The 11267-nt window shown below is 37.3% G+C and overlaps 1 protein-coding gene across 1 annotated transcript in view; it reads right to left on the minus strand.

Moving 5' to 3' along the window:
• LOC103432064 (disease resistance protein RPV1-like) overlaps positions 1–11267 on the minus strand; it is a 74529-nt gene that overhangs the window by 38640 nt on the left and 24622 nt on the right. The window lies entirely within an intron of this gene.

Consider the following 11267-nt stretch of genomic DNA (forward strand, 5'->3'; position numbering starts at 1 on the left):
TGCATATTTGGAGGGAGAATTCACGTGATGATGATTCTTTTGATTTAGAAGTTTTGAAATCATTTCATGGAATGGAAAGGAGAAAATTGTAGCAATAATGCTCAACTTTAACTGAATTGGAGCAATGATCATTTACCTAAAAATTCATGATCATTGGTCCCTTAACTCATCCAAACGTACAGCTATGGTCATTTTCGTCAACTCTGTTCGAACTTCCGTCAAAAAGAGTCTCATGCAATGTACGTTAGGCTGAATCAAAGGGCAACTATGAAAAACCAAATGAGAAAATTGTAGTAATGATCCATTAACTTTAACCCAATTGGAGTAGTAGTCTATTAACTTTAGCCCAATTGAAGCAATGGTCTCATAACTTTAACCCAATTGTATCAATGATTCTTCCATCATAACTCATTTTGACATAAGTTCTAATGAAGTTGACGAAATGACCATAGCTGCACGTTTTAATAAGTTAAGGGGTCAATAGTCACATATTTTTAGTTGAGGGACCAACGTTCCAATTGGTTAAAGTTGAATGATCATTGCAACAATTTTTTTCTAAAATTTGAGAATAATTATATATAACGAGTTTATCATCACGTGACGTTTTAAAATTGTATGTATAATTTGGAGTGAGACAGCACGTGACGCTGATCCCTTCGATTTTATAGCTTTGCAAAACCTTCAGCATGGAATGGAAAATACCAGCCAATGTCGGAGAGATTCGTTGGAGGAACTAAATAGAATATAGACCAGGTAAAGGTAGTAGCCTAGTGAAGTGCGTGCTACTGCTTTTCACTAGTTCTTGATAAGAAAAATGGGCGGTGGTTAGAGTGAAAGCGTACGGATTCTAATGAGCTTTGACCACTGGTTTGATTGATGGCTAATAATTAACATCTCATTTTCTATGAATTCTAGCACAATTAGGGTTGATATAAGTTAATGCAAAAAAGTGTGAGCCTAAGATTTTGTACTGGAAAATACAAAAGATTCTTGAATAAAAGGAAAATAACGTATTTGTCATGGGTTGTGCGTTCTTTTATATCTGTCATTGACGGATTAGTCGTCGTCATCACCAAACTCATATGGTATAGTATGATAGTAGTCGTCACCACCAAACGCATATGGTATAGTATGATAGTTCTCCTTATTAGTGTCACCAGGCTCATATAATGCACGCTCATAATGCACCTTATTCACTCATGAATGTAAAAATTATAGGAAAACAAAAATCGGTAGAGAGTAAGAGAATTAGTGAAAAAGAAAGAGAGTGGCATTTTGCAAGAATGACTTGATGGTCTATCTATTCACATATCTTTGAATATTTAAGTTGATTTTGTACACACATTTAAGTGAGTCATATATATGCTAAATAGTTTAGATTCATAAATCTGGATTTCATGTATTATTTTCATCTCCTCAAGCGAAACAAAACAAGGATAGGCTCTTAATTCTTAAAATTGGTATCTTAATTTGATAAAATATGAAGCATTTATCCTTTACACATTCATAACAAATGAAACATGTAACATTCGTTTCACTTGCTTAATTCTGACGACAATTCTCATGCAAATGCTACAAGTTTTATAATATTCTATACATCTCGTCAAAGAGAGAAAAAAAACACACCACACAAGGGAAAAAAACGAAGAAAACCCACTTGGTTGGATTCTACACATGCAACATATAGCCACAACAAGTGTGACCACTAACGAAACTCGATCTGGTTATTTTGGGTGACCAAGTGGTTCTTCTGCAACAAAAGGAGGGAAGTCCTTGCTAATCTGCTTGCATCATGTAACAGCGGGAAATCAGTTGCGCAATTGCACTCTCAAACCCTAAAAGCCGGCCTTTTCCAAGACAGCTTCTTTGCCACAAAACTCAACGCTCTGTACGCAAAGTATGAGTCCCTCGTCAAGCCCGCAAGGTGTTCGACGAAACGCCCCACAGAACTGTCTATCTCTGGAACGCCACCCTTAGGAGCTCCTGTAGAGAGAATTGATGGGAAGAGACCTTGTGTCTATTTCGTAACATGATACCTGAGTTAAGAGGCAATGATGAAAAGCCTGATAATTTCACCATTCTCATTGCTCTGAAGGCGTGTGCGAGGTTAAGGGCACTGGTGTGTGGAAAAATAATACATGGGTTTGTGAAGAAGCATGAGAAGGTAGCATTGGAAATGTTTGTGGGTTCTGCGGTGATTAAATTGTATTCCAAATGTGGAGAAATGGGCGAGGCTGTGAAAGTGTTTGATAAGTTTCCTCAACCGGATGTGTTTTTATGAACTTCTATGGTTACTGGATATGAGCTTAATGGTGATCTTGAACAAGCACTGGAGTTTTTCTCCCGAATTGTGATGTTGGGGCTCATTAATCCTGACCGAGTGACGCTTGTTAGTGCTGTTTCAGCTTGTGCACAGTTATCAAATTTTAGAACTAATTCAGTGACTCTGGTAAGTGCATTGCAAGCATGTGCACTGATGAGTGCATATTTTACTATTTATTTTAGCCCAAAAGCTACATTTTCTTGTGACATTTTAGACTTAAATGAAAGGAATAACATGGTTTTGTGTTTTTATAATTAAATTAATGAGTTGCAGAAAAATCATGTTATAATTCCATGATTTTAATTTAATCATGTGATCTTATTCTAATTTAAATTTCTATGCCTACGGCCTTTGATTGGAGTATGTAGGCTATTTGGTTTCAGAATATACAATTGGCTTAAATTGACTAATCTTGTAATTTAATTGCAGGTCACGAATGAGTTTTAAGTTTGGTGAGTTTGAGGGCAACAAGGGGAGTGGACGAAAGGTGAAATGGGAAATTAGTTTCTTTGAAATGGGGTGGGGGGAGACCGAGAGAGGAATAAACACGACACACATTTGCATGTAAATTTCTCTAATGTCACTAATGAATCAAATAAAAAATCATTAATTTTAGGCCATCATATCAATGTTAGTAAAAAAGTGAGAACATGATTGATTGAAATTTGAATTTTGAAACCAACCTCTGCTGAAGAACCAGTTGGCTCGGTGAGTATGATTCGGGGAAATCCATCACCCTTATTCACTATATTCAACGGCATCGTTTTGAGCCCGGACCTCCCTCTTGTTTCTGTTCACAATTGGCTTCACTCCAGCTCCAATCTGCATTGCATTCAACCCCACACACATACATAACCCAAAAACAAAAAGTTTACATTCATTTTCGATAAAACGATATTCTAAACTACTTTAATCTTTAGAGACGGGATCGAATTAGCATGCAGCATGGCATGCTGAAGCAACCAACTTGCCTAATCTACGTCTTTCGAAAAAGATTACATCTTTGACAATATATAACAACATCAGAAAAATGAAATCTTTCAAAAAAAAAAAATTGATGAACAAGAACGAAGAAGCAAAATTTGTAAAAAGACACGAGATGGGTAAGCTTACGTTGATGTGATCATGAAATGTTATCGGTTTCGACTTCGAGCTCGAAGCGGAAGAACTGAGACATCCCAACTCTCTCTGGGTTTGTGAAAAATCTATGTTGCAAACTTGCAATGCAGTGTTTTATATCTGAGAGAGAGAGAGAGAGAGAGAGAGAGAAGGATGTCCAAGGAAAACCATTTGTCATCGGATGCTCTGCTCCTTCCTTCTGTCCCTTTCGGTTATTTAGCTGCACTCGTGTGTTTTGCACCTCAGCTTATCCACGTAGACCTGCGTTGCCCTCTAGCTATAGGTGCATTGTGAAACAACGCAAGATCGAATGTCAAAAAGACACGATTCAAATAAGTTAATTAACGAATTGATTTTAGGGTGTATAAATTATTCGAACTTGATTGTGACCAGTGACGGATCCACAGTGGGGTCAATGAGGTCGCACGACCCCTTGGAAGTCATGGAAACAACCTTAGAGACCCATTAGAGCTACTGGTGAGACCCCTTGGAGCTGCTGGTGAGACCCCTTAGCTGCACACCAAGTGTTCGACGAAAGGTCTGAAAGAACCAAGGATGCTGTCAAGTTCAAGGTTCGGTGCTCCAAGTACCTTTACACACTTTGTGTGTTGGGATCTCCACCTTGATGTATGGTGCCCGTCGGTCCCTGTAACTTTGGTGGTAACTCGTCCACGGAGCCTTACATTGCTGCCCATCACATCATCCTTGCTCACGCCACTGCTGTGAAGCTATATAAAGAGAGATACCAGGTTATACTTATAGAAACCACCTTCATCTCTATTCAAAGTTCAAAACTCATTGAAGGAATCTTGATAAAGTTTGTTTTGAATGTCATCTTGCAGGTAGAGCAAAATGGAGAGATCGGAATCGTCCTTGCTACTAAGTATTTTAAGCCATATTCTAATTCACAGGAAGATCAAGCTGCAGCAAAGAGACTGTTTGATTTTTATCTAGGATGGTCTGTATAACCACTAATGATAACTTTGAGAAGTCCATTAATTAATTTAATTTCATTAGCAGTTGATTAATTTTAGCTTCTTGTTAAATTTGCATTAGGTTTATGGGACCGTTGGTATTTGGAAATTACCCACAAAGCATGAGAGAGCTGGTGAAGGAAAGGCTGCCCACATTTTCCGCCGAAGAGAAATCTCTTGTCAAGACCTTTGAACAAGGATTTTGGAGTAGTTGGTCGCGCTATCCTACCAAGACTCGATGAAATGACGATATGCATGCCGTTTCTGTTAAAAAAAAATTGCGCGCTATGCGCGCTATCCTTATTGACCCCCCAAACATTATTTCCTCGATTCGCCACTGATTGTGACCGTTTACATATGTTCTTCATCAATTAAAAGAAGTTAGATTATAGAAAAACAAAGTATTCATCTGCATAGATTCTCAATTTTTTTTTAATTTCTTTGATATTGGCATAATTTTTTTTTTAATCATTGAGATTGGAAATCGATAGAAATGGTCCTTAAGTTCATCCATTGTAAAATCATTTTGGTCAATTTGTGAAAAATCTATCAACATCGTCATTAAATTGTAGCAACCACGTGACCACTTTTTTAAGGTTATTTTTGTCAAACCAACATATTTTAGCCAAAATAGTTCATGAGATTGACATAGCTTCTTACTTTGGTATCTGATAATGAAAATCGATATAAGTGGTCATTGAGTTTGTCCATTGTAAATCATTTTGGTAATTTCGTAAAAAATTTGTCAATTTCCTCGTTGAGCAACCACTTAACAGCCTTTAAGGGTATTCTGTAAAACCAACTCCTCCACTTAATGAAGATATTGACATATTTTGTTAATAAAACTGTTTAGTTTTGTTCTTTTCGTGAAAAATATGTCAATATCCACGTTAAGTGGGGGATTTGTTTTGACAAAAATATCCTTAAAAAGGTAGTCACACGGTCGCTCATGTGAAGATTTAACGAGGATATCAACAAATTTTTCACGAAATGACTAAAATGATATTCAATGGACAAACTCAAGGACCACGTTGATTTTCATTGTTAGAGACCAAAATGAGTAGTAATACTTATCTCATGAACAATTTTGACTAAAAAGTCTTCTCATAAGATAATTTTTTTGGTTGACAAAGGGGCATCAGCCTCAAAGAAAAAAAGATTATGTAAGGATATCATGAGACCATGATACTCTAGCTATATTTGCAACTAGCAATCAACAAGAAGAAGAACTTGCTCAGAGAATATTGGACCAACAATAAAATTCTTTCTCATGATAAATATGTTTTGAATTTTACAAGACCAAATTGGATGCATAACAACACGACAATTCAATACTAATTAAACTTCCTAAAGATATTTATTCATTTTTACATTTAAAATCATTTGCATTACAAGTGCCTTCATTCTGATAAATAATAATTGTTAGAAGACAATCCCTTTTGCGTTTTGGTTATATTCTTGTCTGATATCTTTACATTTGGATCAATGAAATGTGCTAGGTGTATTTGATGGTAAGCATTATATTATTAGGGTTGTGACAAAAAAAAAGAAGAAGATAAATATGTCTTAATAAATAGATGCCTAAGAGTAGCCATATAGGCCGGTTAGGTTGACACATGTTCGAGTGGGCAAAATGGAAAAGAAAAAGTAAGAAATAAATAACGTGAGCTTTTAGCAAACTTTTAAATCTGAGAACGATTTACATTGACCAGTTTATCGTGATGTAACGTTTTAATTGTGCATGCGGAGTGTGATTCTTTTGATTTAAAAGTTTTGAAATCATTTCATGGAATGGAAAAGAGAAAATTGTAGCAATAATCCTCAACTTTAACTGAATTGGAGCAATGCTAATTTACCTAAAAATTCATGATCATTGGTCCCTTAACTCATCAAAACGTACAACTATGGTCATTTTCGTCAACTCTGTCCGAACTTCCGTAAAAAAGAGTCTCATGCAATGTACGTTAGGCTGAGTCAAAGGGCAACTATGAAAAACCAAATGAGAAAATTGTAGTAATGATCTCTCAACTTTAACCCAATTGGAGTAATAGTCCCTTAACTTTAACCCAATTGAAGCAATGGTCCCCTAACTTTAACCCAATTGTATCAATGGTCATTCCACCATAATTCATTTTGATAGAAGTTCTAATGAAGTTGACGAAAGGACCATAGCTGCACGTTTTAATAAGTTAAGGGGTCAATAGTCACATATTTTTAGTTGAAGGACCAACGTTCCAATTGGTTAAAGTTGAATGATCATTGCAACAATTTTTTTCTAAAATTTGAGAATAATTATATATAACGAGTTTATCATCACGTGACGTTTTAAAATTGTATGTATAATTTGGAGTGAGACAGCACGTGACGCTGATCCCTTCGATTTTATAGCTTTGCAAAACCTTCAGCATGGAATGGAAAATACCAGCCAATGTCGGAGAGATTCGTTGGAGGAACTAAATAGAATATAGACCAGGTAAAGGTAGTAGTAGCCTAGTGAAGTGCGTGCTACTGCTTTTCACTAGTTCTTGATAAGAAAAATGGGCGGTGGTTAGAGTGAAAGCGTACGGATTCTAATGAGCTTGACCACTGGTTTTTTTTTTTTTTGGAGAACCTCGGCGGTACGAGGGAAATTTATTAATAAGAAAAAAGAAGATACACTTAGACAGGGGGGGACATAAACCTAACCCCTCATAGAACAAGAGAAAAGAAATACAAAAAAGGGGGGACATGCACCTTACCCCTTTTGAGAAAGGAAATACAAAAGAGGGGGGGGGGACATAGACCGTACCCCTCTTGGAAAAGAAAATACAAGGAAAAGACTGGGCGGACATAAGCCCAAACCCCTCTATAAACCTAAAAGGTAATAACCTGCAAGACAAGCTGCAAAACAAAAGGGAATCCAAAAAGGTTAGGAAAAGAAAGGAGAACACACATCAAGAAGAGGAGACAAACCTGTAGGCTGGCATGCCCAAGAAATCTGAGTGCAGAGGAGGAAGGATCTCTATAGGGGGAGCGGAATGCCAAACAAGTGAAGATGATAGAAGCCCTAAATTGGCTAATTTGTCAGCAACAACATTCCCTTCTCGAAAAATATGAGAGCAACGAAAAACCATGTTTTGCAAATGGAGAGTACAATTGTTCCAGCGTGTCTGGAGTGACCAAGGGGGAGAGAAAGATCCAGAAGCAAAACATGATATTACACTAGAAGAGTCGCTTTCAAGCCATAAATTTTGCCAGCCCCGCGCGTGGGCCAACTCGACAGCAAGGATGACAGCATGGAACTCCGCATAGAAAGAAGTACGATGGCCCAAGCTTAGGGAGAAACCACCAAGAAAATAACCTGCAGAGTCACGAAAAACCCCGCCACATGCCGCAGGACCCGGATTACCTTTAGCAAGGCCATCAGTATTCACTTTAACCCAAGAAAAAAGAGGGGGGTGCCAAAGAACAGGGACAATAGAAGGAGCTTTACAGGAGTTAGGCGATATTCTAAGAGAAACTAAAAGTTGCCTATCCAAAATGCCTCGTACATGGCCAGAGCTTGACCACTGGTTTGATTGATGGCTAATAATTAACATCTCATTTTCTATGAATTCCAGCACAATTAGGGTTGATATAAGTTAATGCAAAAAAGTGTGAGCCTAGGATTTTGTACTGGAAAATACAAAAGATTCTTGAATAAAAGGAAAATAACTTATTTGTCATGGGTTGTGTGCTTTTTTATATCTGTCATTGACGGATTAGTCGTTGTCATCACCAAACTCATATGGTATAGTATGATAGTCGTCGTCACCATCATATGGTATAGTATGATAGTCCTTCTTATTAGTGTAACTAGGCTCATATAGTACACGCTCATAATGTCCCTTATTCACTCATGAACGTAAAAACTATAGGAAAACAAAAATCGGTAGAGAATAAGAGAATTAGTGAAAAAGAAAGAGAGTGGTATTCTGCAAGAATGACGTCTGTCTATTCACATTTCTTTGAATATTTAAGTTGATTTTGTACACACATTTAAGTGAGTCATGTATCTGCTAAATAGTTTAGATTCATAAATTTGGATTTCATGTACTCTTTTCATCTCCTCAAGCGAAACAAAACAAGGACAGCCTCTTAATTCTTAAAATTAGTATCTTAATTTGATAAAATGTGAAGCATTTATCCTTCACACATTCATAACAAACGAAACATGTAACATACCTTTCATTTGCTTAATTCAGACGACAATTCTCATGCGCATGCTACAAGTTTTATAAAATTCTAATACCAATTCTATACATCTCGTCAAAGAGAAAAAAAAACACACCACACAAGGGAAAAAAACGAAGAAAACCCACTTGGTTGGATTCGACACATGCAACATATAGCCACAACAAGTGTGACCACTAACGAAACTCGATCTGGTTATTTTGGGTGACCAAGTGGTTCTTCTGCATCAAAAGGAGGGAAGTCCTTGCTAATCTGCTTGCATCATGTAACAGCGGGAAATCAGTGGCGCAATTGCACTCTCAAACCCTCAAAGCCGGCCTTTTCCAAGACAGCTTCTTTGCCACAAAAATCAACGCTCTGTACGCAAAGTATGAGTCCCTCGTCATGCCCGCAAGGTGTTCGACGAAACGCCCCACAGAACTGTCTATCTCTGGAACGCCACCCTTAGGAGCTCCTGTAGAAAGAATTGATGGGAAGAGACCTTGTGTCTATTTCGTAACATGATACCCGAGTCAGGAGGCAATGATGAAAAGCCTGATAATTTCACCATTCTCATTGCTCTGAAGGCGTGTGCGAGGTTAAGGGCACTGGTGTGTGGAAAAATAATACATGGGTTTGTGAAGAAACATGAGAAGGTAGCATTGGATATGTTTGTGGGTTCTGCGGTGATTAAATTGTATTCCAAATGTGGAGAAATGGGCGAGGCGGTGAAAGTGTTTGATAAGTTTCCTCAATCGGATGTGTTTTTATGAACTTCTATGGTTACTGGATATGAACATAATGGTGATCTTGAACAAGCACTGGAGTTTTTCTCCTGAATTGTGATGTTGGGGCTCATTAATCCTGACCGAGTGACGCTTGTTAGTGCTGTTTCAGCTCACAGTTATCAAATTTTAGAATTGGAAGTTGTGTGCATGGTGTTTCTATTAGGAACGGATTCGACTCTGATTTATCTTTAGGTAATGCGTTGCTAAATCTCTATGCAAAGACGGGTTTGGTCAAAACTGCCACTAGGTTGTTCACAAAGATGCCGGAAAAAGATGTGGCTTCTTGGAGCTCCATGATTGCCTGTTACGCTCATGATGGGGATGTAACATAAGCATTAAATCTTTTCAACGAAATGATTGATATGAGAATTGAATCTAATTCAGTGACTCTGGTAAGTGCATTGCAAGCATGTGCACTGATGAGTGCATATTTTACTATTTATTTTATCCCAAAAGCTACATTTTCTTGTGACATTTTAGACTTAAATGAAAGGAATAACATGGTTTTGTGTTTTTATAATTAAATTAATGAGTTGCAGAAAAGTCATATTATAATTCCATGGTTTTAATTTAATCATGTGATCTTATTCTAATTTAAATTTCTATGCCTACGGCCTTTGATTGAAGTATGTAGGCTACTTGGTTTCAGAATATACAATTGGCTTAAATTGACTAATCTTGTAATTTAATTGCAGGTCACGAATGAGTATTAAGTTTGGTGAGTTATGGGGAAGAAAAGAAAAACACAACAACAAAATGAATCAAATAAAATGAGGGCAACATAATGAGTATTCTCATTATAGGAGAGAAAATGAGGGCAATAAGGGAGTGGACGAAAGGTGAAAGGGGAAATTAGTTTCTTTGAAATGGGGTTGGGGGGGGGGGGGGGGGGGGGGGAGACCGAGAGAGAGAGGGATAAACACGGCATACACTTGCATGTAAAGGGGGGGAGACCGAGAGAGAGAGGGATAAACACGGCATACACTTGCATGTAAATTTCTCTAACGTCACCAATGAATCAAATAAAAAATCATTAATTTATTTAATAAGAAAATAAGCTACTTATATGTTTAATTAAGAACTCGTTCGGCATTGCTTCGCTAAAAACACTTCAGCTAAAAGTGCTTTTATTATCCCCACATTGAAACTCTAATTAAAAATTCAAGTACGTTCCAAAAATACACTTAGAAATGCTTTCTTTCAATTCCCAGTTGTTTCTTATTCATCATCAAAGCCTTCAATATTGAGATCAAATAACCTAACTCTTTTGAAAGGTTGGACCTCATCAGATGAGTAATCACTTAACACTGTATCGTCATCAGTGTCTTCTTCAGACTCGTATGGCATACGCTCATAGTCCACAAATGTCCAATCTGAAGCTACAGATTCCCTTTCTACGATATCCACTCCTGTTTTCTTCACCTTAATTTGATGATCATCCTCTGTTTCAATAAAGCCTGCATGCACACGAACCCTGTCGCCACCTTTCAGATTGAGCTTCTTGTTCGTAAGATTTCCCAGCCAAAGATAACATTCATGGGAAGCAGTTACGGTTAGGGATGGGCAATGGTTATGCGGACGGGTAACCGCGGTTAATTTACCCATAACCGTTTATGCTCATACCCGCGTAACCGTTTACCCGTTGGGTAATTACTTAAACGGTTATACTCATATCCATAACCGTTTATAAACGGTTAACCATACCCATAACCGCATACCCATTTAACCGTAACCGTTTAATACCCGTTTACCCATTTATCATTTTTAACCCTTTTATCTTTTTGTTTTTTTATCATTACCATTTTTTCACCCGTCTACATATTTTTTAACAACTTGAAAATTAAAAAAAAAAAAAGGATTCTATCAAACATA

The sequence above is a fragment of the Malus domestica genome, chromosome 17 (genome assembly GCF_042453785.1).
Source record: "Malus domestica chromosome 17, GDT2T_hap1".
NCBI classification, from domain to species: domain Eukaryota; kingdom Viridiplantae; phylum Streptophyta; class Magnoliopsida; order Rosales; family Rosaceae; genus Malus; species Malus domestica.